A 24223-nucleotide genomic window follows, 5' to 3' on the forward strand; every position below is an offset into this window, starting at 1 on the left:
ATTTTAATTAGCTCTGAACATAAACATAAATATCACTACTGGATTATTCCATGAGATTTTTATAATATTCTATGCTTCCAAAGCTTTCAGTGCAACCATCATGCTGTTGCTAAACAAACTAGAACACAAGTGGAATTGGGGCGGCCAGAGGGCAGCTTGGCCAACAGGCCGCTTGGATTGTATTGAATTGCAATGACAACTTAGATACAAGAAGATGCTAACCACTGCATATATAGGCAAGTGGTGTACCTACTCCTTAGCATATTCTAATTGCATAAAGCAGATGCTATGATTCCTACTTGGTTGCCAAGGCACCATGATCAACTTGGTTGCCAAGGAACCTGAAAATTACACGACAGTGAATAGTAAATAGGGTGGATACATTGAGGTTCAGCACTAGGCTAACACCCTCACATGCAGCTTTGGCTTCTTAAAATATCAATCTGTTTCTTGTTTGTAGGAACCAAGTGCATGTACTTGATTAGAAATCAAAGCTATGCCTTTGGCTTCACGTATGATGATATTGTTTGTAGTCTTCTCAAATACAGCTGCATAAATAGTAATATCCTTACACCAAATGTTCTTGGGGGAGTAAGGGTTCGAAAGCTGTACTCCTCATGTTTGCAGTCATTTTATTAGATTTTCCTTCTTTCTACTATTGCGCAGTTTGCTAAGAGTAGCCATTGCAGCAGAAGACCTCTCTCCCTATTGTGCCCCAAGCTAATCCTTTGCGCCGTCCCTTCTCCTATGTCCCCAACCACCACCTGAAGCCAAGGTAGTTACAGCTGTGCAGATCGCGCGATGGGTGGTGGTGTCCTTTGTCAACACCTTTGGAGTGCAGATCTCTGGCGCTAGAGAAACTGGAGCCCTGAACTTGTCTGCACTGCTTCAGTGCCTCATTCTTTTTTTTTTGAATGAACAACTCTACCTCTCAATTAAGGAAGGAAAGAGAGTTTATGTACAGAAAGTGGCATCGGCACGAAACCCCCAAAGGGAACATAGAGTAAAGTAAAGCACACAACACACACGTCCTGGGGGATAGATACAAGGTCTAAGTCAGGTTGTTGAAGACCCTAGAGCATAGGTCGATGTCCTCTTTGGTTTTGGAGGCTACCTGCCGGACATCCATCACCAAATTTTGGAAAATCCTTCTGTTTCTTTTCTTCCAAATGTTCCACATTGTGTAGATGACCACCCCGTTGAAGTGTCTACGTCTCTGCCTTGGGATGTTGGCTGCCCCCTGTTCCCACCACACCCTTATGCTAGATGGCTGCACCTGATGCCGAATTAAGTCCACATCGAAGTGTTCCCACCCCAGCATAAGGCCAGACTTCTATGGCCAGGGGGCACAACAGGCACAAGCGAAGGGCCGTTTCTAGTGGTCCATTGCACAGCACACAATGGTCTTGGTGTGGCCAATTTCTTAGCTGCAAGTTGTCTGCCGTTAGGATCTTGTTTTGTATGAGAATCCAAGTGAAGACTTTGCATTTGTTTTCGGCATGTGCCTTCCAAATAAGATCCGGACGGAATCTGCGGTAGGATCCTTGGAATTGTATGCGGTATGCTGATTGGGTTGAGTAAATGCCATCTGTTGACCACTTCCAAACAATGGAGTCCCGTATTCCAGGCTGCAGCTGGATGCTCTGTACCCTGAGCCACAGTGAGACGAATTCCTCTAAGTGAGTGGCTGTTGTGATCCTGCCTCTGAGCAAGCGAATCCAACTGTTATTGTGGAGCTCTTGCTGGACCGTTGTGTTTTTCCTCTTAACAAGTTCAAAGAGGTGTGGCGCAAGGTTTTTGGGAGCTTCACCGTCCAGCCAACTATGATGCCAGAACTGTGCTTTCTTACCGTCCCCGACCGTGACGATGGTTGAGGCATTGAAGAGGAGTCTATCTGCTGGTTTACAAGGCAAGTCCATACCAGCCCAAGGTTAGGAGGGATTTGTCCAGTCCTGCCACAGCCGACGCAATCGCAACGCTCTCCCAAATTTCTCCAAGTCTGGGACCCCAAGGCCACCAAGCTCTTTTGGTTTTGACACTGTCGGCCAGTTGACAAGGCGGTGATCTCCATTTGTGTTCTCTTCCCCTTTCCAAAGGAATGACCTGTGGATTATGTCAATCTGTTTTTTGGTCCAGGCAGCAAGTGGGAAGACAGTGAGGTGGTAGGTAGGCATAGACGATAGGACCGAAGTGACCAGCGTTAAGCGTCCTTCTTTGTTTAGCAACTTGCCCTTCCAGCCCAGTAATCTCTGGCTGATTCGCTCTATGAGGGGTTGCACGTGTACTTTACGCAGTGGCCTGTAGTGTAGCTGTAGACCAAGGCAGCAGCACGGAAAAGTGTCTCTGGTCCCCGAAAAGGATGAGAAAACATGATCAAGGTCGATATCTTCGCATCTAATCGGGTGGACGGAGCTTTTATCCATGTTTATGCACAGCCCAGACACCTTCCCGAATGTCTCAAGAATGATCTTGACGGCGTCGATGTCCTCTTTTTTTGGGTTTACGAAGATTGCAGCATCATCAGCATACATGGACGTTCTCCACTTTGCCGCAACAAGAGGCAGCTGCGTGAGGACGTTGTGGCTGGTGGCAAGGTCCAACAATCGCTGCAATGGGTCCATGGCTAAGATGAAGAGCATAGGTGATAGCGGATCACCCTGGCGCACCCCTCTGGCGTGGCGGAATTTTCCTCCAGGCACGCCATTTAGCAAGGCTCTAGAGCCGTATTCCTCCTTGCTGTGCATTCTTTAGTGGAGCTGAGGATAGTGAGGAAGAACCAGGAGCTGAGTCCTGGACATAGAGATGAGGGGTGATGGAGGTTAGTGATCTCCATGGCATAGAGCTGTCAGAGAGGAGATAGGATAGGTAAAGATGCGAGGACAGATACACCGAAGGTCACGTCAGTCTCATGTTAATATTTTCAGCTGCAGGTATCTCATAATTTGGGAACTGGGATTAATAATTCAGATATCTAGTGAGGTGGGCAAAGAATTGTGCTGAATTATGGCACAATAACATAAAACTAAATGGGGTTAGTTGGGACTTGGGGTAAAGACCCTTAGGTAGAGCAGGGGCGGAGAAAGACACTTGTTTATTTCTTGCTTTTGTAGTTATAACTCGAACACTTTTGTAGTTATTCCTTGGCCGGTAAAATAACATTTATTTCGTAGCAAAGACAATCTTACCAGCTAATAGAACCTTTATGACTTTCTTCCCCTAATAGTTAAATTAGGCTCCAGCTGCGCTGCTTCTGCCATCTTGACACATGTATGCTCACAGGGGCTGATGCCCATTAAACCTTCAAGCCATGTCATGCTGGCTAGCAAATTCACATCATGCTAATATTGTCGTCTCATTGTTCAGTTTACTTTTCTGCCTTTTGCTCACTGATGGTTTATACTAAACTTCAAACTCTGATGTGATGAGACGATAATGTAGGGGTTCTTGTCAGCCAGATGCATTCATGTCATGGCTTATGAGTGCAGAGAAAAAAATCGGATATCAAAGCTTGGAAAACTATTTGACTTGAACCTTTTGCTCTGCTGCATATTTGTACACGCAGCACACGAACTTCAACAGTTGCAACACGCTCACACAACGAGGGCGTGATTGTTCCCTGTCTGACTGCACCTCGGAAGCTTTAACGTTGAGAAGCTTCTTTTGGCTAACGCTATGATCACAAGCATAGAAAACAAGGTCCGATTCGCATTAGAAAATATTAGATTCTCCTTGAAAACAGATTGAAAACGAGCACGGAGCAAAGGTACTAGTAGATCAATTTAAGATCTGAACCCAATTAGCAATTGACATGCAAAGGCAAAGCAAAACATATACCAGTGTTGATGTATGGTTGCCAAGTGTGGTAAATGCAGACGGTAATGGAATCGAATTATATCAATCACACTCTTTGTCTGGTTCTGGTCGGCAACGGAATAATTAAGAAACGCCACTACACTCGATTTGGAGCAGCATCCAGCTCTCTGCTGGCTAGCTCCATATCCGATTATTACGCGGGATTTGTTTACCGAAGAAGAGGTTGAAATTGTAGGGGTACGAGGATGCTACGCTAGTCGGAAAATAAAAATTTCGATCTCATAAGCCAGGATCTACTGCTAGTTATAGATCATGGGATTACCATTAGACGCGCAGGTGCAGCGGAAGCGACTCGATGTAGTCGAACGCGTCCTAGCAGTGCCGTGCAGTTGCGAGGTCGTCCGTCCGTCCGTCCCCTTCGTGCGGTTCGTCCTTGTGCTCCAGATGCAGCACCTCCGAGGTATCCACACGTACAGAGAGGAAGCGTTGCGCCTCCGGACTGCTAGGTCCGCGAGGAGCAGTAGGTGCGGGCGTAGGATGGGCGGCGACGGCTACCAAAAGGCGTGGATTGCTTAGCCCTGTTGCCCACCCCACATATTTATAGGCGTCCCTAATGAGCTCCCGAGTTGGAGGCCCATTAGTAACCCTAAGCCTTGTCTAACTCGGATCCAATCCGAATTAGGCTTCCAGCCTCTTAAGCGTGCGACCCTATGGGTTCACGCACACATAGACATGGCCCGAGTACTCCTACTCGGCCATTAGTTAATAGCGGCCTCTAGCAAGGCATGTCAACTTCTATGTGTACGCAAAGATCATATCAGACGAACCACCACAAAACCACATACTTGTTATTCCCTTGCCTCACGATATTTGGTCCAACTCATAGGTTAACACTTAACCCAAGCACGGCCATGCATTTCTTGATCTGATCATTAGAGTGATCCAGTGATATCTCTCTCATATAGAGAGGGGCAAATTTCATCTTGATTGTCTATGTCTCATAGCATGCTTTCCGACAAACCCGAAAACCACATTTATAACTACCCTGTTATGGAGTAGCGTTTGATAGTCCCTGAGTAGGTCATTTCATATCTTGAATATATACAACAATCTCAGGTCTAAGGACATAACGTACATGATGTGAATAGAGATAATAACGACATCTCACGTTGGGTCAGTCCAGCCCCATGTCATACATGTGCCCATATTATTAGTTTGACATCTCCGTGTCTATGACTTGTGAAACATAGTCATCAACTAATAATGTGCTGATCCATTATTCATGTGTGTCCTCACACGAGCTCTGACCAGGGACAATATTAGAATAACCATTCAAGTAAAAGAGTTTCACAAACAATTCACATAATTGCTAATTGATATAGGTTGTCTTTAATGGAAATTCAATGAACTCATAATATATCATGGATACAAGGCAATATAATCATCTCTATGATTATCTCTAGGGCATACTCCCAACAGAAATAATTACTCCCCCCCCCTATTAGAAATTAAAGTCATGTTAGACAGGGCTTAGTCAAATATCATGAATAACTTTTAAGTTGTTGAGTTTAGAAATATGAAAACCATATGAATAGATTTGTCTTGAAAAATACTTTCATAAAAATATGCATATATTACTTTTCAATAAATATTTTTATAAAAATAAGAAGTCGAAGTTATGCTTCGGAGACCGTATCGTTGTCAAAACAACTTCTTTAAGCAACTTGGAGGAAGTATATTTTTTTGGACTAAGGGACGAAAAGTGTTCTGCCCAAGCTCACGAGTGAATGGGTATAGCCCAACAAATAGACAAAGGTCCTTGTGACCAAGCACCGCATATTCAAGCTCACGCCCACATTACATCAAAAGCATGGAACACTCAAATATAGAGAAAGGCACCCCATCTAGTTCTCTAGGCTCATCTGATCGCTCCAACCCCATCTTCCAAAGATTTCTAGCACCATGACTTCTAACTGCTTGCAACCGCTTTCCTCTTTAGAAACCACATTACCCGCGTCTCCAAATTCCAAACTAACATGTCTTCCAAAGATTTCTAGCACCACCATGGTTTTAAAAGTTTAGGAAGGTGATTTATCCGGTTTTGGAGTTTAGGGAGTAAAAACAGACTTTTGCAAAAATTAAGAGAGGTAATATGTGAAAAGGCGTGGCAACCCATTAGCCCACCCTGACGGTAATACAGCCCAGAAACATTGAACCCTAGCCCTGGCCGGAGGAAGCCCGCAGCCCAACTCGGCTCTCTGCCTCTGTGCTCCCTGCCCCCACCTCCCCGACTCCAACTCGTGACTCTAGCCTCCACGCCTCTGCCCCCGCTTCTCCCCACCGGCCGCCACGGTCCCGCCTACCGGTCGTGCCGCTACACCTATCGGCCGCCGCCCCGCCTGCCACCACTGGTGACCCCATTCCCCCACTCGACCACTCTAGGCTCCACTCTGCAACTGTGCGGCAGCCTAGCAAGCAGCAGCTAGCTGGTGAGAAGTTAGCCCAGGGCAGAGCCTGTTTCTAGATCCGCCACTGCCTGCGAGTGCTGGCGTGACCACACCGATGACCTCCGGCAGGTCTGCTCCTGCTTCTTCCTTCGTTCCCCAATTATTAACCGCTATAAGCGTTCCGCTCGTTCTCACCATTTTCTTGACCGACAGCGACCCCCCATTTGTTCATAGGAATGCCTCCGCGGAAAAGGGGAATGGTGGATGGTGCGGCGTCGCTGGATCCTGGTGGCGATTGCATCAGCGCGCTCCCAGATGACATCCTCCATCATGTCCTCTCATTCTTGCCTGCGAAAGACGCCATGCGGACATGCGTGCTCGCCCGGTGCTGGTGCCATCTCTAGAAGTCCGCCACAGGTCTGCGCATCTGGTTTGGCCATGGGAATGAACCGCCGTCCATGGAGAAGTTCCGATAGTTCGTCATCTATCTGCTGCTAATCCGCAAACGTGATTCTTCTCTCCACACTGTTGGAAAACTAGGGGTTTCCAGCAGGTAGGATACGAAAGGCCTTCGCCCAGTAGGGTGCTCTGGGCGAAGGTATATGAAGTGGAAGGTGGGCCCAAGCTCAATTAGGGTTTCATTAATGTATTCACCCACCACCCTTTACATAGCATCCAGCTCCCCTTTTATAGGGCACTGTTCGCACTACTTCATGGTACAAATTTGCCCCTTGATAGCTAAGGTACATTCCTAGAATATCCTAACACTAGTACAAATCTTTAGGGGCATCCCTGGTCTTGTCCACCTGCATTGCCTTTGCCTCTTGGGCTTTAGCCTCAGGCCCATGGGAGGCTCGTCTCTGATCTTGGGCCATGGTGCTGTGAGGGCCCTTTTTTCTTGGGAGAAGACAACATAGCCTTCGCTCGAGCCACTGGAGTATCCGCCTTTGCTCCTGAGTATCCACCTGTGGACTCCTCTAGACATCTTCAGGGTCATGCTCGGGCCTCTGTCCTACCGACGGCCAGTGGCGGAGGCCTTCTTGCTGCTGGCGGAGGCCTCCTAGTTTTCTTCCCGAAATGTGTGCAGCCTCCACTTGAATCGCTGGGGTCTTCACTCCATCGCAGGGCCCCACACAAAGGTTTCGCCTAGCATCCCTGCAAAACACTTACACAAATATTCCAATGGTATTAGCTTATGTTTGCACTAGCCTCCGCTACTTGTGTATTGGTGTTCCAACATTTCCCCCCTTGAGGGTGCGGTCGGATGCGAGCGGGCCATGAGTCTCAAGCGTGACACTAATACCGAGTGGTGGAGGCTTGCCCCTTTCCCCCCTGGGTTGCCCGTATCGGACCGTTGGAAGGGCGACGTGTCACCGTTTGACTCATTGTGGTGGCCTGGTGCCTGATGCGCTCACAAACAGTCATGATCGTTGGTGTTTGGAATTCGAAGCATCCCCTCGTGGCCTATATAAAGGGAAAGTTGGTGGGAAGGCCCTCCCGTGCCGCCCGAGACACCACTTTCTCTCCTATAGCTTTCCAAGCTCCGCCTGTGCTGCTCTACTGTCCTGTCTTGGTGCCTTAGAATTTTCCTTGCACTGCTGCTCCTTTTAGTTCTGTGCTGACTTCGGAAGTGGCTTCGCCTACTAGCTCTAATCTTTGCTGGCCTAGCTTTAGCGGTCCTTATTCCCGCTTGCTTGGTGTGAGGTTAGAGGGTTAGTCAAAGAGGTACGAAGAGTGTATGTCTGCGTCTGCGGAGGCTCAAGATGATTTAGAGAATATTAAAGCTTCTATCGGAGACCTGATTCCTGTTTCCCTGGTTAAGAATGCGAAGGTTCAAATGGCCAAATCTTGGGATTTTGGGCCTTCGCTCATGACGGAAGAGGCGATAAAGGCTCTAGAGGATCAGGGTTGCTTCCTAGTAGGGAAGGGTCATCCTCTGTGCGGTGAGACTGTGCCTCAGCCAGAGGTTCATGAAGCTATTGTCTTCAAGGATTTTTTTGCTTGTGGCCTTCGCATACCTCCGGTATATTTCCTCCGCTTGGTTCTCGAGACTTTTAAGGTATAGCTCCATCATCTTACTCCCACCGACGTTCTTATGATGAGTAAGTGTCGATAGAATATTGTCGACAGTCCTCCGAGGGGTATCCCACGAAGGTGGATTGATCGGTAGAGGAGCGTGAGATCAAGAACAAGAAGGCAACAGAGACACACGAGTTAGACAGGTTCAGGCCATCAGTATGACGTAATACCCTACTCCTGTGGTCTGTTGGTTTGTATTAGCTATCGTATGATATTGCGTGAGTTTGGAGGGGGTCCCTGCCCGCCTTATATAGTCCGAGGAGCAGGGTTACAAGTCGGTTAGATCTGAGAGATAACCGAAAAGTAATAACTAATTATAGGAATCTTGGGATCATACATATCCTTATAGATCTTGTAGTATCTTCAGGATATCCTCTAGATATCTTGCGAAAGGTGCCGACCAGAGTTGTGCCCTACAAGGCTTTGTCTTGTAGGCTGGGCCGCCCCTAAGGGCACAGCCCATGTGGTCTACTGTGGGTATTCGGGGTCATACCCCCATAGCTAGTCCCCGAGCGCCTTGTACCCATAGTGCAACGCCGTCTTGAGCTTGTCCGGGCAGGTGCGAATGAAGTCGAGGAGTCGAACTCATGGTTCGATCACCATGATGAGTTGCCAAGCAGTTGTGAGCAGTTGCTGAGCAGCGTGTACTGTCACCAAGCAGCTCGAACCATAGTTGAGTAGCATAACCCAAACATAGCTTGCCATAAGGGTGTAAGGAGCTCAAGTTCAGAATCAAAAATTTCTTCGCAGTGAAACAAGTGTGCCCATTTAGAGTCTGACCACGAGAAAAGGAGATAGTCTTCTTCAACTTCAAGAGGCGTGGAGTCTTCCGAAAAATAAAGCAAGCACATTCACCGTGAGGTGAAGTGTGCCCACTTAGTCCCTGAGCCTGACAGTAAATGACATAGTCATGTGGTGCCAGGGTCCAAAGTAGAAGAATAGTAAAAGACCAGCCGATCAGACAGCTAGTCCTCGAGCAAAACCCTAAAATGATAGAGAGCACATTCACCGCAAGGTGAAGTGTGCCCACTTAGTCCTTGAGCCTAACAGTAGGTGACGTAGTCACGTGGTGCCAGGGTCAGAAACATGGAAATAATAAAAGACTAGCTGAGTAGGCAGCCAGTCCCTGAGCCATTTACAGAGATATCTAAAAGACCCAACCGTGGAGAGAAAACCAGAGTAACGGCTGTACAGTAACTATTACCGAGCCTCAATAAATGGCGGAGAAGTCAGCGATTATTTGGCGAGTGATAACCAATGGTAGCGATAAATAAGCGACGTGAGCTGTGGTTGCGTGAAAGCCCAGGTTATGGCCCATTAAGCCATGTCGGAGACTTTAGAGCGGCATAAATCATGAGAACGGTTCCCCAAAAACCCTTGAATGCAAAAGGGTGGGGAAAGTGCTTTATAACTGTGCCACCGCATCCTTCGCTCCCACCTTTGCCACTTTGCCATTCCGTTTACATCCTCAATCCTCGCATTTCTAGATTCGCATCCACATTTGCTTCCGCCGCCAAACCCCAATCACATCTGAGAGATGGCACCGAGGAAGGGAGCTGCCAAATCAAAGAAAACAAGCCCCAAGAAGGCGAGCGCCGGCGCCCGGCGTGACAAAGAGTGGGTGCCGTCGTGAACGGGAGAGGCGGAGCTTAACAGATTGGTGGAGGCTAGCGTTCTTCCTGACCGTGCTACCGCTGGATGGCGGCCGGCCCTCGGTGAGTCCTTCCCAATGCCTCATACCGATGAAGTGGTGGTATTCGAGGATTATTTCTAGCGCAGGTTAGGATTTCCTGTTCATCCGTTCTTGAGGGATCTGTTGGAGCTCTGGGTGGTTAGTCTATGCAACCTCCATCCCAATACCATTCTACACATCTCAATCTTCATCCATTTCTGTGAGGCATATCTCAGAATCCTCCCCCACTTCAACCTCTTCCATCACCTGTTCTGGCTAAAGAAGAGAGGCGACGGTGGTTCCAAGGTGGTCGGCGGGGTGTACCTTTAGCTGTGCGATGGGATGGCGGGTGAGTACCTTACTGTGTCGCTGAACACATCATTGAAGGGGTGGAACGCTAGGTGGTTCTACATGAAATAGAGCCACCCAGCCATCCACTGCGACGCCGACCACATCCCAGAGAGCCAGAGGAGCTGGTCGGAGACGCCGAACAACGCTGACATGGAGCAAGTGAGGGAGCTTCTTGCCATAATAAAAGGCATGAGGACCATCAGCGGATTGGCAGTGGTGAGCTTTATAGTATGCCACATGCAGCCCTATAAGGAGAGGGTGACCTAGCCTTCAAGTTCAAGGGGGAGATCGACGGTACCCGAGAGAGGCCAGAGATGCTATCGACGAACATTGTTGAAGAGCAGACTATAGAGCTATTCACTCCGTTTGCCTCATTCAACATGTCAGGGTATACAAAGCCCTTCAACTACAAAAATCTGCCTCCTTAGGTAAACATCTCAGTTGTGCATTCCTAATACTTTTTATCCTTTGTCATTGTCGACCAGTGGACTGATTCACTTATGCGAAGATCCACTCGTAGGATAGGGCGGTGTACTTTTCTGGTGTGCCAAAAGGCGATTGGCTGCCAGCGGTGGATGCATGACCATTGGCTCAACCTGAAGAAATATCTATCAGCATTTCTTCAGAGTCTAGAGGTATGGATGCTGGTCGGACAGAGAGTCCTCCCCCGTTGTCGGAGAAAGCTTAGGGGAAGAGGGTAGCAGCAGATGAGCTAGCCCAGAAGAAGAGGAAGACGATGGCTGCTGCTCCCTTCAAACCAGGTGGCATCTCGCTTGGCGATGATTAGACCACTCGAACGCGAAGGACCATGGTGTTTGATTGGTCTGATGACGACGAAGTTCCAATGGCTCCTCCATCAAGCATGAAGGAGCCTCTGCGCAGCATGCGCGTGGAGGATCAATCAAGGGGAGGCGAAGAAGTCCCTGAGCAGCAAATGAGGGAAGTCCCTGCACAACAGACGACAGGAGTCCCTACGGGGCGAGCGACGGGAGTCCTCGAGCAACAGGTAGAGGTTAACCCAACACGGTAGGCGGAGAGGGTCCTAGAGTGGTAGGCAAAATAGAGGTTGACTATGGAGGAAGCAGGACCTCCCCCCCAAAGCACGGGAGTCAACCCCACGGCTACGCCTAGTGGCTCAGGCAGGCACCACCGGTTCAAGAACTTGAACCGGCAGACCAAACTATAAGTACCCTTGTCTTGGAGTTACTTTGCTATAGTTTCTTAAATTTTCTAGTGACTGACGAGCTGATCTGATGTAGTGCAAAGCGTACGGAGGATCTAACCCTTCCAGTCCAGACTGTCGAACAGCCGGGGGCTAAACCTAGGGTGGAAGCAATGCCGGTAGAGGAGTCAACCGCCGCCACTGGTGGACTTGGCAGCGGCAAACAATTGACGCCAGCAGTAAACGAGTCAGCGACAATACCTAAGGCAGCGGTGGGAACCATCGGGTCTTTGGGAGCAGAAGCTAGAGCTATCGGCGATGCACCAGAGTCTAGGGCAACGAAGCTGGTGGTGACCGAGGAGCAAACGGTGCCCCCTGAGGCATCACCGGGGATGGTTGGACCCGCTGTCCAACCAAAGAGCCCCCAATGGTGCCTCAAGCTATGGCGGAAGAGGATGAGGTGGAAGAGATCGAGCGCGCTGAACCTTGACTCCAATCCATCCGAATCCTCTACAAGCGTGGCAATGAGATGGTGGTTGTCAAGGAGGAAGACACCACCAAGGAGATGAAGAGACTGAAATCCACCGTCGCCAAAGTAATGAAATAAATCGAGGTTAGTACTACTTTTGGAATGCTCGACTATGATGTTGGAGATCAGACTTTGTCATTAGCATTGTACATTTATAGGGGATAACTCGGACTATCGAGTAGCGGCACTGTAACAGAACCGACCAATTATATGAAATTAAGTAAGAAAATCATCCACTAGAGCAGACGATTTAGCAAACTTAAGCCCGTATAACCCGGTAGTTCGTGAAATCACGAAGGATTTCAAACCAACTCACATCCCAGCCAAGATCATAATAAGTTTAGCGGTCACCATCACATATTACATAAAAGTTCGCATCTTAGATACATCAGAGTTTAAGCATAGTTATTACAAAACGAGTTCGAATAAAAGTAGCGGAAGCCATTTGTTCAAAACCACACACACTCACACGGAGTTCAAATACAGTGCCAGCTAATGATCATCTCCAACAAAAGCATCAGACGAGACATAAGGAATGACCATGCCCATGGTCCTAAGCATCACCCATCGTAGGATAAAGACAGTTGATACAGTAGCCGTAATACATTTGCCCATCTACAACAAGTGGGAATAAAACCCCGAGTACGAGAAGGTACTCAGCTAGACTTACCCGACATAACCAAAAATAAGTGACACCAAGGATTATGAAGGGCTTTATAGTAGGGTAGCTAACTCATTTGCAAAAAGAAGTGTTTTTAGCATTTCCAGAACCTTTCTAAAAACATTATTGCCAAGTTAATTACTTATAACCTGTCGACTAGATTTGCACCTATACTAGAGCGAACATGTGATTAAGCAGGTAATGATAACCAATGATCATTAATCAACTTCCATAATGTCATATTCATTATAACTGTCCCAATGTTCCATCAACCTTACTATGATGAAGTCACTCAAGTCAAGTGCTCACTATCCAGGAGCGATGGCGATTCGAATCGATTCCTAACCAGCTGGTGATTTATTCCTTACACAAACCTCACTCACCCGCTAAAGTGAGATATTGATCACCGAGTCAACTATCCAGGAATCTCGAGTTTGCTAGGAACCACATGTACCCGGGGGCCGACCGACTGCACTTTGGTCTTATCATCTCGCCCCCGTGTCCTACCACACCTGCTCCAGCATAGTGCGCTGTGGGCATTCTACTCGGCCCGAATAATCTCCTAGCTTCGCGGTCGGAAGGTACTTTATCCGGCCAGCTAAATGTAAGGCATGCGTTCAACATGACTCGAGGCCCAACAACGGTCGGTCCTTAATCGACACAGACGGAAAGCACTACAGTTCAAAACTCTGTAAGTCTCCGTCTGGTCTCAACTTCATTTAACACTTAGTTATACCATGACTTCATAGTCATCCAAGTAGATCTAGGTAACCACCTATAGCTCGCAGGTGACAGGAAATCACCCGACTTCTACCGGTCTAAGCCAGTTAAGCATTGACTCGACTACAGATACCAGGGTAACAAGGATATAGTATAACAAAGGTAGACAAGGTATAATGCAGCAACGGTTGCAAACAACTCCTGAACGTAATGCATCAATTAAAGTAAAGCATTGAATTAATAATTGCAAACCGGGAGAAAATGCTCCGGGGCTTGCCTCTCTCGAAGGAGCTCGGGCGGTGATCGGGGCACTCTGGAAGTTCCTCAACGTCCTCCTCGTCGGCTTCGGGCACTTCCTATGGCTGCACCTCGAGCTGCTCCTCGGGCTCCTCGGGTATGACAACTGGGTTCTCGGTTTGCGATCCTGTATGATGCAATGTGCGTAAGTGCTTATGCCATCGGTGCATTGGATGAGATGAATACAATGGATATGCTTGAATGCAAGGTAGTCAACATCATCCAAGAACATATACTACAAGCACATGTCATCTACTGCATTCTCTTCTACTACTAATATGCTAAGTCAACACATCTCATTAAATGCTTCAAAGATACACCAAAGCTTCACAAATTTCTTAATCACACATAAAGCAACACTTGATTAAACCCTAATTAATAATAGGTTTGAATAGTAACATCTATTTTTATTGCTTATAAAAATCTTAGAAAATTACCATAGCACAGTACTACCCTAAGTAGTCTACCATCAGATTTTCATGGTATTTGAATGAGTGGATTAGCCTACACAAAAATAACAAGCTATGACATGATTATGAACATGAAAATACTTTGTACTGTGAAAAGTGTCAAACAATAGAGGAAATATTTTTCTTATGTTCTACCCAGCAAATAATCACTGTACAAAAATAATCACATGCATGTTTTATACAAATTTTGCTCTCTAGCAAAAATAACAAAAATCAGCCATTAAAGGCACTTGAACTACACCTCATAATTTTTCTATAGCACATGCATTACACATATTTTTCCTAGGAAGTACATTACATAAGAAGATTAACAAACTTGGAATCATATTTTTCTGAAGCCTATAGGTTTTTCTACACATTTTTCAAGTTATCAGCAATATCAAGGATTAAATAAAGCTCTACAGAAAAGTATCTCAAAAATGTCATGCAATATTTTTATCATGTAGATCTGGTGACAAGGAACCTAGCAAAATTTTTTCAATAGATTTGGAGCAAATTTGAATATACAAACATTTTCCAATTCATTTAAATAGAAATATGAAAAATCATTTCTGAAATCCTTTTAAACTTCATGCTCAAATCTGCTAGATCCACCCAGTTCTTCACCCAAATCCCGCTCCAGATAGACAGACAGGCGGGACCTAGCGGTTCAACCGGCCCCACTGGCCAGTCACCCGAAGGCAGGGGATGGCCTTGACCGGCCGGATCTCACCGGCAATGAGGTTTCCGGCGGCGTGGTTGGCACCGTCGGACTCCACACAGCGACGCGCACCTGTTGGTACAACTTGCAAGGCCAAAGGACCACCGGAGCAAGGGGGCCGGCGGTCATGGCACGCGGTGGTGCTGCAGAGCGGCGGCACGGGCTCGTTCTGGCGCAAGGGTGGCCAGAGCGGCGTCGTTGACTCGCAACCGAGCTCCGCCATTGCGAGGCGAGCATGGTGCACGCGAAAAGAGGAAGAGAGGGAGGCGGAGCAGGGCTAGCCACGGCGGCGTGAGCTGCGGTCGAGCTCCGATGAGCGACAGCGCAGAGGAAAAACGCGCGATTGGGCCTCACCTCCGGTCGAATCGCGTGGCGAGCTGGTCGGCAGCGTGGTGCGCGAGGTGGCGGTGCTGCGGGCGAGGTGGAGGGTTCAACGGTGAGTCGTGGTGGCCGGGCGAGCTGGTCGGCAAGGCGTAGCATGCGGTGGCGATGGCGGGCACGCGCGTTGCTGTCGCTGCTGCTGAGTGAGTGAGTGAGGGAGTGGAGAGCGCAGCGCTGCTCGGCTGGTGTAGGCGCGCGCGTGGAGGGCGAGGTAGACCGGCTGTGACGAGCGGCGGGCGTCACTGGCGCATGGCCACCACGCGGCGGTCGTGCTCTGGCGCTAGTCGGAACGGCGAGCGGGAACGGGCGTGGTGCAGTGCGGAGCAGGCCGGACGCGGCGCTGGGCTGGGCCGAGGCGAGCGCAACACAGGAGGCAGGCGCTGATGCAGGCCGGGCCGGCTTCGGCCGTGGGCCGAGAAGCGAGGCGACAGCCCATGAAATGAGAAAACCCTTTTTTTCAAATTATATTTTCTAGAAATTTTCAATTACTAGTTTTCAATTATCATTTTGAGCAAGAAAATGACATCTTTTGAAAATGTCCCAAAACTGAAAGTTGCTTAGAATTTAATCCTCTACATCTTTTCTTTTATGACCAAAGTCCAATTCTATCTAGATTTTGAATTATAAAATTAAAGTCAATTTTAACTCAAAACCCTAATTTTGGAGAATTATTTTTAAAGCAAAATTTGGCACTAATTTGAATACAAACTTTGCTCCAAAAATTGTGCTAAATAATTCTAGATGATTTACAATCATTGCCAAACAAGTTCTACTAACCTAGCAAGCATAATTAGGGCAAAAACAACTCTAAACAAGTGTATGCAATATTTACGTTTCACGAGCATGTTTCGTATGTTTCAAAGCAGGGTTTCAGTTATTATTTACATGATTAGGCATGTATGATTAGGATGCTTGATGATGCATGATATGCATGATTTGCAGTGCCTAAATGCTGGCATAACACCAGGGTGTTACAGCCCTCCCCCCTTATAAAAATCTCATCCCGAGATTTAGGTTACGAACCATTTGTTATAAAAATCTTCATAAGCTTTTTGTAGATATTCTCCCGTTTCCCAAGTTGCATCTCCCTCATCATGATGATCCCACTGCATCTTGTATGTTTTCACCACACTATTCCGAGTAGCACGTTCTTTAGTGTCTAACACACAGACCGGTTGTTCATGGTACACCAAATCTAATTTGAGTTGGATGCCTCGAGGTTCTATTCTTTCCTCCGGAACACGCAAACACTTCTTGAGATGTGATACATGGAAAACTGGGAAGACGGTACTCATTGTCTCAGGTAACTCTAACTTATAAGCTACTGGACCTTCTTTTTTCCAAGATCTTGTATGGTCCTACGAATCTCGCGGCAAGCTTTCTTCGGACTCCAAACCTTTCCTTCTTCATTGGCGTGACCTTCAGATAAACATAGTCACCAACTTCAAACACAAGGGGTCTCCTTCTTCTGTCTGCATAACTTTTCTGACGCGATTGAGCCGCCTTCATATTTTACTGAATAATATGAACTTTCTTCTCGGCTTCTTCTACAAAGTCAATGCCATAATACTTTCTATCTCCAGGCTCGACCCAATTCAATGGTGTTCTACATTTTCTGCCATACAAAGCTTCGAATGGAGCCATCTTGATGCTTTCTTGATAACTATTATTATAAGAAAACTTAGCTAATGGTAACCATGACTCCCATGATCCCTTAGAAGACAATACACAGGATCTTAACATATCCTCCAAAACAGCATTCACTCGTTCAGTCTGACCATCTGTCTGAGGATGATAAGCGGTACTACGAATCAAACTAGTTCCTAAGCCTTTGTGTAAAATGTTCCCAAAAGTGAGCCGTGAACTGTGACCCTCTATCAGATACTATAGTCCTTGGTATACCATGCAACCTCACAATTTCTGCAATATACTTCTTGGCATATTGAGGTGGTCGATAAGTTGTCTTGACAGGTAGGAAATGAGCGGTCTTAGTAAGACGATCCACAATCACCCAAATCGAATCATGTCCCTTTTGAGTAGTGGGCAAACCCGAGATAAAATCCATACTTATATCATCCCACTTCCAACTAGGGACTGACAAGGGTTGCAACATATCGGCAGGTTTCATATGAATGGCTTTCACTCTACAACATGTGTCACATCTAGCAACATATGCTGTAATTTCTTTCTTCATTTTGGTCCACCAATAACGAGGTCTTAGTTCTTGATACATCTTACTACTTCCCGAATGGATAGATAGCTTAGAAAGGTGAGCTTCATCTATGAGTTTATTCCTAAGCTCTCGATCCTTGGGAACCACAAGACGATCGTCAAACCACAACACGCCCTGTTCATCCACTTTAAAATGCTGAGACGGCTTTTCTTTGATTTTCTCTTTGATGTGGAATATTCCCTTGTCGGTTTTCTGGCCTTCTATTATCTTACTCTCTAAAGAGCAACTAATCTGAATACTATGTAGCATAGCAGGATGCATCAGATCAAACCCATCTTCAAGTAATGGCTGCACATTCAAGTAATGCGACTTTCTGCTCAAAGCATCTGTCACTACATTGGCTTTTCTAGGATGATATTGCACATTCAAGTTGTAATCTTTGATCAATTCCAACCATCTACGCTGTCTCATGTTTAGCTCGGGTTGGGTGATGATGTACTTGAGACTCTTGTGATCCATGAAAATGTTGCACACATTACCAAGTAGATAATGTCTCCAAATTTTTAGGGCATGCACAACTGCAGCAAGTTCAAGATCATGTGTTGGATAGTTGACCTCGTGCTTTCTCAATTGACATGAGGCATAAGCAATGACTCTCCTTTCGCATAAGAACACAGCCCAATCCAGTTTTTGATGTGTCACAAAACACATCAAATAGTTTCTCGATATCTGGTTGTGCTAGAACAGGAGTAGTGGTCAACAGTTTCCGCAAAGTGTGGAAAGCTGCTTCACACTCCTCTGTCCACACAAACTTGTGATCCTTCTGTAGCAGACTTGTCATTGGTTTGACAATCTTTGAGAAGTCTGGTATAAAGCGACGGTAATAACCGGCTAGTCCTAAGAAACTTCTAATCTCAGAAACTGTGGTCGGTGCTTTCCAATCCATAACCTCTTCACTTTACTTGGATCGACTGAAACTCCATTTTCTGACAGAATGTGACCAAGGAAAGGAACTTTCTTCAACCAGAATTCGCATTTGCTAAACTTAGCATACAGTTGATGATCTCTAAGTCTGGTCAAGATAATTCTCAGATGCTCTTCATGATCCTTCTCATTCTCGGAGTACACTAGAATGTCATCAATGAACACGACCACGAACTTATCCAATTCTAGCATGAAAACTATATTCATCAAAAACATAAAGTATGCAGGAGCATTTGTCAAGCCGAAGGACATGACAAGATACTCATGCAACCCATATTTGGTGGAAAATGCAGTTTTTGGTATATCTTATGGCCTAATCTTGATCTGATGATAACTGAATCTTAAATCTATTTTTGAGAACACCTTAGCCTTGGCTAACTGGTCAAACAAAACATCAATATGAGGTAAGGGATACTTCTTCTTGATGTTTATAGCGTTAAGTGGCCTATAATCTACGCACATTCTCAATGTGCCCTCTTTCTTCTTTCTCACAAACAAGGCAGGACATCCCCATTCAGACTTGCTTAGCCGGATAAACCCCTTTTTCGATAACTCTTCTAGTTGCTTCTTCAGCTCAACTAATTCATCTGGAGGCATCTGATAGGGTCGCCTTGAAATCAGAGCTGTTCCAGGGATTAACTCAATTCCAAACTCAATATCCCTATCCGGCGGAAGACCAGGTAGCTCATACGGGAATACATCCGGAAATTTACACACTACCAGAATCTGATGAATAGGAATGACTGCCGTAGAACATGTCACACTTATAAGGTCTGTTCTCCAAGGCAATGGTACTTGGAAAGTACCCTCACCCAGGGGATCCTTAAGGGTAAGTACTCGACTTCCAGTATCTATGACTACTCCCCAATCCTTCATCCAATTCATCCCTATAATGACATCCAAAACTAGTCCAGGCATAACTATCAAGTTCACTCGAAACTTCCTGCTACCTAATTCAAGGGTTGCCCCTTGAACCATCCGGTTGGTCAAAACATCAGCCCCTACTAAACTTATACGGTAACCATAACCCAATTCTATGCATAGTTGTTCATGTTTCTGTGCAAATGCTTGACTCATAAAAGAACGCGATGATCCAGAATCAAATAGAACAACTGCAGGGTTTTCGTTGATAGGAAACTTACCAGCGGTTACGGGCTCTCCCTCAGGAATTTCATCCATAGTCGTACTATGCACCCTAGCATTATAAGTCTGCTACTTCTTCTTGGGCGGATAAGGACAAAACCTCGAGAAGTGGTCGGGTTGATCATAGTTATAGCAGGGTCCCCGAACTGTCCTAGCAGATCCCACAGCTCCCTTGGAACTGCCTTGTACTGTGGTTGCGGCTGCCTTGTTAGACTGTACTACCATCTTGTAAGGCTTCTAGGGTCCACAGAAATTCTGACTTCTCTGCTGAGGTGGCTTGAACCTCATGCTAGGTGCTGATGGACGATAGGGAGGACAACCTCCCGCAGGTGCTCTTGCTTGGGAAGGACCACCCTCTAGTGCTCTCTTGCGAGTCTTGGCTGCGGTGCTGGCGTTGTTGTTCTTTTCCTGCTTCAGACAGTCACTGATGAAGTCATTGAATCTGACGTGGTTGTTGGTACCCACATGCTTCATCATTTTTGGATTGATTCCCCTCTTGAAACTGGCTATTCTCTTAGCATCGGTGTCAACCATGTCGGGAGCATAACGACACAAGTTGTTGAAGGCATGCAAATGTTGTGTCACGGTCTTGGTGCCCTGATTCAACGCCAAGAACTCTCCCAACTTCATCTCGGTCAGCCCAGGTGGAATATAAACTCCACGGAAGGCCTCAGCGAACTCTCTTCACGAAATCTGAGCATTTGGAGGGAAGGTGGTGCGATGGTGCTTCCACCACATTCCCGCTAGTCCTTGCAACTGATGTGCAGCATACTCCGTTTTCAATACCTCAGTCATCCTCAACACACGGAATTTGTCTTCCATAGTGTTGATCCATTCCTCAGCACCGAGTGGCTCTATTGCTTCCTTGAATATTGGCGGCCTGGTGTCCATAAAATCTTTGAAGCTGCTATATTGGTTCACTCCAATGCCACCACCCTGATTGTTACCGCGTTGAACGTTGTTGGCGATGGTGCGCAGAAAATTCTCCATGTTCTTCTGGGATTGTTCCGCGTTGCGCTGACTCCCGAGCAACTGTGCGAGGAACCTTTCTGGGGTAAATGGGGGAGGAGGTGGCAAATGCGGTTCATGGGAGGCTCATTGTTGTTGCCGTGGTTTCCACCACCACCGGTCCCCGCACCGTTAGCACCGGTCTCAGCGGCCTCATACGTGGTTCGGTGAGTGTTTGTCATCTGTATATTTTAGCAACAAGTAATGATTGAGTGAAGCTGTAATAATTGTGAGTGAAGGAAAAATTATGCCATACTGAATTTACTGGAGAGAATAAATTCATACAATAAAATAGAGGCACAACAATCGCATCCCAATTAAAACAACATCACTTAATCAAATTACTTCAACAGCAAACATCGCGTCCATACAACCAAATTGCCAGCATACATACACTGGACTTTTATGTGTTCAGATATCGCATTCTTAATCAAGTTCCAACCACATGCCAAGTCTCATAAGTTCGAAGCAAAATACATTAGGTTACATGCCAACAAAAGAAAGGTCATCGCGACAGGACCTAGATACTAGCGCAAGGCAACTAGCCTACTCCTCGGGGCCATCGTCGGGATCGGAGACGTCACCATCGCACCTAGGTGAAACTACAGGCTCATCCTCATTGTCGTCGATGTCCAAGCCAGCGGCGTCTGGTGGAGCATATGGGCCAACCCCATTGTAGAGCGCGTGAAACTCCTCGTGCAGGTTTCCATTGTACTCCTCTAGCTCATTGACCCTCTGCAGCAGAAGGTCCCTCTCGTCCTAGGCTTCATTTCTTTCCTAAACCAACTGTCCAATCATGCGGTCTGCATTGTTATTGGCTTGAGTCAACGTATGCACCCGCTGCATAGCTCTATCACCTCTCTCAACCGCCTGGTCTCGCTATAAGTTCATATCAGCCAACTGCTCCTGCAAACTAGCTATAGCACGTGCCTATCTCTTCTTCTGCTTTCTCCCCTTGAGCTTATCCTGACCACATAAGCCAGTCAAAGTCCAGTAGGTACTCTCAAGACCCTCATACGCTCTGATGGCGGTGAACATAGCACTCATAGCCTGATTATCGCTAGCCTGTCCCTCAGCTAGACCTCTGACCAAGGCACTTCCCTAAGGCTGAACCCAAATAGCATCACGAGGATCATCCCTAGGAAAAGTTCCAGCTAGAGCTGCTGCAAGCTCACTGGGAAATCTGCTCACGATATCCCCGATGACACGGAAAGCTACTCCCTCTGCACCCTCAGTAGGAGTGCGACCCTCAAACTCCAAGTGCTAACCATCCCAATCTAGAGCATCACCGAGAGCAGGAACCGTGATCTCTACCACTGTAAGTCCATCCTCTGCTAACTGGCTCCCATTCCAAGAGTACACCGACTCTTGACCCTCTGGGTACCCCACATCATGGAGCACTCTCCAAAGCAAGGTCGGCATGACAAACTCGCTCAAGAAGGTGTCCGTGGTGCAGTGCTCCCTCAGGGCCAACGGACATCGAGGTGCTCTTCCTCTGGTGGACTTACGGGCGGTCTGCTTTGTGCGGGCCATCTGTAGCAAAAGTTCTTTTATTACCCCATGGAAACATTTTTTTAGGTGATACAACTTTTATCAAAATGAGATAATCAATTTATAAGGGAAGGAATGCATGACAAGAATGAAAGGCACAAGTAATATGATGTATGTACGTGCCGTACGTTCTCACAAACTTATGAAATAATTAATTTCTAGCGACGAATTCGGTGGCATACAAACAATCTCTCAAATATGTAGCTAATATGTTCTACACTATAGCATTGTTATGTACCTACAGAAGATTCATTTCAGCCCAATTCCCAATGAATGCATAAAAGTAGTAAAATTTTATCTACACACTCTACACGAATCCCTAGATACGTGTACAACGGTAGTAACTACCCGAATCATCGCCCTATTGACGGCATCGCCTCAACAGACGGAAGACCCACACATGAGGTACCTTTGTAAAACATGCGTAGAACATGTAATTACTCCAGCATCATATAAACATTCACCCTAGATCGGCGGTGTATCCGATCATGCTCTCACAACTCACACTTACCGAGGCGTTGAGGCAATTGATCCATACATTACCACTCAAACAAGTGGCACTCATACAATAGCACGCCATATGAGCAACGAAAGAGAAATATGATGCAAGAACCTCAAGTCAGTACTTAATTAAGCCACCTAAAGTCCTTAACTGGGCATAAAGGATATGACCACTGGCACACTTTATAGTTTGGAAATCATATTTTTCAAATGCCTTTTTGTTTTAAATACACTTGTGAACAGTAACACGCTAAACCATGCTCTGATGCTAGCTGTAACAGAACCGACCAATTATACGAAATTAAGTAAGAAAATCATCCACCAGAGCAGACGATTTAGCAAACTTAAGCCCGTATAACCCAGTAGTCCGTGAAATCACGAAGGATTTCAAACCAACTCACATCCCAGCCAAGATCGTAATAAGTTTAGTGGTCACCATCACATATTACAGAAAAGTTCGCATCTCAGATACATCAGAGTTTAAGCATAGTTATTACAAAACGAGTTCGAATAAAAGTAGCGGAAGCCATTTGTTCAAAACCACACACACTCACACGGAGTTCAAATACAGTGCCAGCTAATGATCATCTCCAACAAAAGCATCAGACGAGACATAAGGAATGACCATGCCCATGGTCCTAAGCATCACCCATCACAGGATAAAGGCAGTTGATACAGTAGCCGTAATACATCTGCCCATCTGCAACAAGTGGGAATAAAACCCTGAGTACGAGAAGGTACTCAGCTAGACTTACCCGACATAACCAAAAATAAGTGACACCAAGGATTATGAAGGGCTTTATAGTAGGGTAGCTGACTCATTTGCAAAAAGAAGTGTTTTTAGCATTTCCAGAACCTTTCTAAAAACATTATTGCCAAGTTAATTACTTATAACCTGTCGACTAGATTTGCACCTATACTAGAGCGAACATGTGATTAAGCAGGTAATGATAACCAATGATCATTAATAAACTTCCATAATGTTATATTCATTATAACTATCCCAGTGTTCCATCAACCTTACTACGATGAAGTCACTCAAGTCAAGTGCTCACTATCCAGGAGTGATGGCAATTCGAATCGATTCCTAACTAGCTAGTGATTTATTCCTTACACAAACCTCACTCACCCGCTAAAGTGAGATATTGATCACCGAGTCAACTATCTAGCAATCTTGAGTTTGCTAGGAACCACATGTACCCAGGGGCCGATCGACTACACTTTGGTCTTATCATCTCGCCCCCGTGTCCTACCACACCTGCTCCAGCACAGTGCGCTGCAGGCATTCTACTCGGCCCGAATAATCTCCCAGCTTCGCGGTCGGAAGGTACTTTATCCGGCCAGCTAAATGTAAGGCATGCGTTCAACATGACTCGAGGCCCAACAATGGTCGGTCCTTAATCGACACAGACGGAAAGCACTATAGTTCAAAACTCTATAAGTCTTCGTCTGGTCTCAACTTCATTTAACACTTAGTTATACCATGACTTCATAGTCATCCAAGCAGATCCAGGTAACCACCTATAGCTCGCAGGTGACAGGAAATCACCCGACTTCTACCGGTCTAAGCCAACTAAGCAT

At 46.4% G+C, this 24223-nt stretch overlaps 1 pseudogene; it reads left to right on the forward strand.

Moving 5' to 3' along the window:
- Positions 1 to 6496: 6496 nt before the first annotated feature.
- Positions 6497 to 24223, forward strand: part of LOC136480152 (F-box/FBD/LRR-repeat protein At5g22700-like) — a 44311-nt pseudogene continuing 26584 nt past the window's right edge.

Source organism: Miscanthus floridulus, chromosome 9 (assembly GCF_019320115.1).
Source record: "Miscanthus floridulus cultivar M001 chromosome 9, ASM1932011v1, whole genome shotgun sequence".
Lineage (NCBI taxonomy): Eukaryota > Viridiplantae > Streptophyta > Magnoliopsida > Poales > Poaceae > Miscanthus > Miscanthus floridulus.